This window comes from Corapipo altera, unplaced genomic scaffold, assembly GCF_003945725.1.
Source record: "Corapipo altera isolate COAL_440 unplaced genomic scaffold, ASM394572v1 2b, whole genome shotgun sequence".
Taxonomy (NCBI): domain Eukaryota; kingdom Metazoa; phylum Chordata; class Aves; order Passeriformes; family Pipridae; genus Corapipo; species Corapipo altera.
In genome coordinates this window covers 2,262,275-2,268,312 of record NW_020884874.1, presented here as the reverse complement: position 1 = coordinate 2,268,312, position 6,038 = coordinate 2,262,275, and the positions used below count along the sequence as shown (strand labels likewise).

At 38.7% G+C, this 6,038-nt stretch overlaps 1 long non-coding RNA gene across 1 annotated transcript in view; it reads right to left on the bottom strand.

The window, feature by feature from the left end:
- Positions 1 to 2,789: 2,789 nt before the first annotated feature.
- Positions 2,790 to 6,038, bottom strand: part of LOC113942881 — a 50,587-nt gene continuing 47,338 nt past the window's right edge. The window contains exon 3 of the long non-coding RNA XR_003526089.1: positions 2,790 to 2,841. This is a non-coding gene — a long non-coding RNA (uncharacterized LOC113942881). The remainder of the gene's footprint in view (positions 2,842 to 6,038) is intronic.

Below are 6,038 nucleotides of genomic sequence, written 5' to 3'. Positions count from 1 at the left end.
GTGACACAATTATTTAGGAATTATATTAATCATTATATCTTTTAATATTTTTAGAGGTAGCAAAACCATACATGCTATGGAAAACCAAATAAATTCTGTATATTTGTTACAAGGTACTGATATGCCAAGGACTACACAAAAAGATAGCCAAACTGCAGGAAATAGAGCTTTTTAAGATGATAATCAAAAAATAACATCTTCAATAGAGACAAATTCAAATATTCCTTGACATAATCATTCATAAACTGAATACGGAGCTTTGAAACTCTGTACAGAGTGCCCTTCTCAGCCAGTTACACCTTGCAGTGATTACTTTAGTCAGCTTCGTCTCACTAATGTGTTACTTAAAACAGGGTCACCAACAGGACATATTATTTTACAGTTGGTATATTCAGCACACCAAATGCAGAGGTAACACAAATTTGTATAAAGTGCACACATCACTGTCATTAGTTGCATTTTCATTTTAAGCTAGGTAGCCTGAAACCACCCGTAAGCCCAAGCAGCTCTTTTCTGTTGGTACTTCACTAAGGCCCATACTCAGATGCAGACAGGCAAGTTAATGTGCAGGTTTGAGACAATTTTCTTGCATTGGCTACATCTGCCATCATGTATGCCACAACAGATCAGTCAGCTGAGTCCTTCCTGTGCAATTCTCGGCATTATGTGTTGGAAGGTCAGACTGATACTGCAGTGGGTTCACCAAGGGGGACAAAGTTGTGGCTTTCTCTCTGTGACAGTGTGGACAATCTGAGCCTGGGTAGGCAGTCAGGTCAGGGACCGTGACACAGGTTGCTCAGTTCACAGGCTTCACTGCTTCAAAGGACAGCTGTAGAGAAAGCATCTGCCTTGGAGTGCCACAGCAATACTCACTTTTCAAGTGGAGGGAGCACCTTTCACATTTACTCGATACCAAAAATCTATGACAGATTTCATCATCTTTAGGCCTATGTGTTTCTAATTCTTCTTCTTATGTATACGGATATTTTTGTTTCGTGGAATGTTTCAGGCAATAAGGAGTGCCAATGCTCAGTGGGTCTTTCTAGCTATGACAGAAGGGCAGAAGCAGTGACAAATAGAGCCAGCACAGAGAAACAGAATTCTTAATTCAGCTTCCTTTTTTCTGACAGAGAAATTTGTTGTCCCACAATCCTAGAGAACAGCAAGGGCCTGTGTCAATTCCAGTTGTGGGAAATATACTCTTGCAATAGAGCAGGTGTCTTTCTGAGGACATTGATCCAAGAAGAAGGAAATGGAAAGTAAGGAGATATAGGCTGTGAAGTGAATTATCAGGAGCTTGTTTTAAAGGAGGTCTGATATAGGAGAAAGCAGATAGCTTATGTGTCTAAATACAGGGACTGTAATATCCTTGAATATGCCTAGTACTTCGTGGGAATTCAGCAAGTGAGGAATTGTGGTAGCATTCAATTATTAACTATCCTTGTATCATTTAATCTTTACTGTTACCTCTATGGTATACGTGATGATGGAGAGTACTGGGCTGAAATTCATGGGGAAAAAGCCCCAAAGAATAAAACCTTTCCCACTTAAAGATATATCTTTTGTTTTGCACAAGAATAAATTGAGTAGGCTGTTACTGGAGTTTTAATAAGACCACAAACTTTCTTCTCTATGTAAAATGAAGCAGTTGATTTAGTTTATAATGATACCAACAAGAAAAGCTACTCTAAAATATATGTGATTGTGCAGCATGAATTTAGTGTTGGGAAAATACACAGAATCTGATGCAGTTAGACAAAAGAGACAGGACAATAATTAAAAGACAGTACAATAATTTATTTAAAACTCAAGGGTCTACTTTCCAGCATAAAGAAATACATTCTGCAAAAGACCATCCTGAAAGGTAACTGAAGTTACCAACTAATACAAGCTTCAGCCAAGGCAAAATATTCATGCCTCTTCCAATCTCCTTGCCAGCAGGAATATGCTTTGTGCCAGAGATAGTTAATTTTGCACTAGAAATCCATGTGGGACTGCCAGCTGGAAGCAGGGGGAATGAAAACTCTGCATGTATGTGCCTCAAACTGCTGGAAATATGATGCTAGGCATTTAGATGTCAAAAAAATTTCTACTTGTTTATTGTCAAATTAAATGCCCTCAGACTAAGAGCTCATTTATAATTGAAATTTGTTTTTAAAGCAAACTTCAGCAACCTCTCTGTCTGCTCTTGCCACCCATTTTAATGTCCTGAGAGAGACTGAAAGCATGTCGCAATACCAAAGAGATTTCAAACTTATGTGTTTTCAAGTAGCTATAGATTATGCTTAGATACTTCATCTCATGGGATGAATTTGAGATCAGAAAGTTTAGTAGTCCTCTACTATTTTTGTACACACACGCACACGCACACACACACAAAGTGGGAAAAAAAGGCTATTACATAATCATGGACTAATTCAGGTTGGAAAGGACCTCTGAAAGTGATTTGGTCCAAGCCTGGCTGAGAGCACAGGTCTATATTGTTGGTTGAAATTATTTAAGCGAAATGAGCTCAACACAACAGAAGGGCAGGAGATTTTTTTTTCCACCTCATGTAGCTGAGGTGGGTCTGAAGGTTTAAAGATCAGATACAGCTCTGATACGAACAGAGACATCTAGATTTGGATATTGAAATGGGTGATGCTTGTCTGAAATGTTAATGCAAGAAAATAAAATTTTTATTTCTTACCTACCGTCCCTGCAGAATTCATGTCTCTTTTTTTCCTGTACTTCTCTGATAGTGCACAGAACACAAACTCATAAAGGTTTGTGGTAAGTGGTTGTCTATTAGACTCTTGTTTCTACTTTACAGGTGGTCGACCACAGTGGAATCCAGAAGCTCTGAGAAAGTGCATTAGGTAATTCACCTAATTAGTTAGATCATCAGATAAGAAAGAGGCATATGATATAATTGATCATTCAGTGAAAGCTTATATTTATTAAATTGACTACCACTGTCCTTCATAGTAATTCCTCTGACCTTAGGGATTCTCTTGGTAGAATTGACCTGTCTTTCTAGCTTTTATTTTATGGTTTAATGGTCCATTTCAGCTGCTTAACTCATAGACATTCTTAGTGCATCATTCTAACATTCAGACTCAAGTGCTAGAATGCTCAGTAACTGCCAAGCCTGCTATAGAAATTACAACTATAACTCTATGAAATGAAGTATTAAAGCTGCTCAGGGTTTAAAGCTGCTCATGGTTTAAAGCTGCTTCCCGAACACCTTTGACTCTTTGGCTGCTTCCTGTAGCAAAGCATTGATTTTATGTGCACAGCAACATGGCACAAGCACAGCTTTTTGGGATGCAGATATCTCCACCAGCTTTGGGTGATACAAAGATATATAAAGGAGAAAAGTTGTACAAAATAAAAAGGAAAGGGTAAACTATCCAATTAGTTTCTAAAAAAAAAAAATAACTTTAGCTGTTAAATCTGTCACTTCAGGCTTTTCAAAACACCTTTATTTATAGTATTATACATGTTTTAGCAGCCTTATATGGTTGCCTAATTGAAACAAAAATAATTCTAGCTGATTTAACAGCTACTTAATTTTCTTTAAAGAAAACCAACCAAAAAAAATTTCAAATTTCTGCTATAACTTTTGAAATTTAATACTACAATAAATTAATTAATTTTTTCACTTCTTTTAAAGTTTTATGATGCTATAATGCAAAAGCAGCCTGCCTGGTCTAGCCTATCATATTAAGCTAGATGATTCCAGTTGCTAATGGGACCTTGGCAAACAAAGAATCCCTGGAAAATTCAGGCAAAGCAAATAAGATCCATGAGAGAGGTAGAAAATAATTCTATAAAGGTACGATTTATTAGTAATGGAGTTGGGGGAATGGGGAAAACAGACGGACTGTGATCAAAAAGAAGCAGTTGAAGAAACTGAAACTAGTAAAGAAACAGTTGAAATTAAGAAACATGGAGAGAAAGAGATTCAAATGATTTTTGAATACATATTTTTTCTCAGTGAGACTTTGCTGAAATTATGCCAGTGATGAAGTTTAATATTGTTACCAGGGCATTACAAAAATATTTGACTTTATTAGGATTATTAATTTTAAATTAAAGACTTCAAGTCTGTCATACAGACCTTGTGAAGGTCATTATAGTTTGAGTGATATCAAGGATTTTTCTGTATCAAAGATCCTGGAAACAATAGAAATCATGTCGAGGATAATTACAAATTTGTTTTCAGTGCACCTGGAGACAGCTCTATTGTGTGAAATGACCCGCAAAGAAAAGGAGCGGTGACTCAGTGAGGGCACCCTTAGGGATCAAAAAAAAAGGGAAAAAAAAAAATAGAAAAAAAAAAAGAAAATCAAATCCAAAACCCCACCTGAACAATTTTCAGTATATATTCCTAAAATCTTGTTTGCCCCTTGATTCTTACCCAGAGACTCTCAACTGTGCCATTACCAGCTGTGAGCTCCATACATTTTAATGCTTCTATTACATACAGTGCTCTTCCACCTCTTCTGGTCTGCCTATGCCTCCTGAAGAACCTGTAACTGTCCAACAGGGCACTTCAGCCACAGGACTCTTCCCACCAGATTTCATTTATGCCAGTGATGTCAAATCTCTGAGACTGGGCCAAAACGTTGAGCTCCTCTTGTTTGTTTGTTCCTCATGCTCAGTGCATTGGTGTAGAAACATATCAGGAGCCAACACCTCACAAAGCAGATTGAGGGATTCCATTACAGCTCACTTATATTTTGCAGTTCTTCAGATTTCTTCTCCCCTTATGGAAGCTAATCTGAAAATACATGCTCTCTGGCCTTCAGTTTCATTTTTCAGTTCTTCCACAGTTCTGGGACGGAGTTCACCTTGTAATTGTGAGTAATTCATAAACATTTAGTTCCTTGAGATCTGTTTTCACTTCTGTTTTGACGTTTTTAGAGTCTTTTAATATACACTTTTATTTGCCTTACTGTTATCTGCAAGGTCAATGTCATGCTCTGTTGAAAACTGAGGAAAACTATTTATTTAGTTATTAAGCCATTAATTATACTTAGTCTCCACCTCTTTATGGTATCTTCTTTTAGATCTCATAAAAACAAAGTTATGTACCTTCACTACCCAAGGTCATTTATAGCTGGCTAGCTGAGAATGAATCACTGCCTCTCAGTGTTGCTCACAGAATCAAAGTCTGGCTGAGATTGGAAGGGACTTATGGAGAACATCCGGTCCAACCCCTCTGTTCAAGCGGAGATGCCATTCGGTTGCTCAGAACCATGTCCAGATAGCTTTCGAGCATCTCCAAGAATTGGGACTCTACCATCTCCCTGGGCAACCTGCTTGGTTACCCTCACCGTGAAAAAGTGTTCAGAGGGAACCTCTTGTGTTTCAGTATGTGCCTGATGCCTCTGGTCCTGTCACTGGGCACCACTGAAAAGATCCTGGCTCTGTCCTCTTTTCACCCTCCCTTCTGATGTTTATAGACACTGATGAGGTCCCCTTGAGTTTTCCCTTGTCTAGGCTGAACAGTCCCAGTTCTTAGTCTTTCCTCATAGGAGGTATTCTCCATTCCCTTAATCATCTTACTGGCCCTAGACTTGATTCAGTCCAATAAGATGATATCTCTCTTGTACTGGGGAGCCCAGAACTGGATGCACAGTTCTCCAGGCATGGCCTCACCACTGCTGAGTAGCAGGAAAGAATCGTCTCTCTCAATCTGCTGACAATGCTTTGCCCACTGCAGCCCAGGATGCCATCTGCCTTCTTTGCAACAGAGGCTCATTGCTGACTCCAGCAGGACCTCAGGTGCTTTTCTGAAAAGTTGTTTTGCAGCCAGGCAGGCCCCAGCATGTGCTGGTGCATGGTTCTACCTTTCAACATCAGACTTTCCCCATATATTCCGTGTGGTGCCTGGCCTATCAGCTCATGGCTCTGACTCAGCTGGAGAGAAAGTTGCCTAAAATTTGAATTTGGCAATAGCTTTAATAGCTCTGTCCCAGTAAGATTTCAGTCTCAGATTTGAATGTGTCTTGGTCACAAAAGCAGCTTAACTATACAGCTGGATCTTTAAA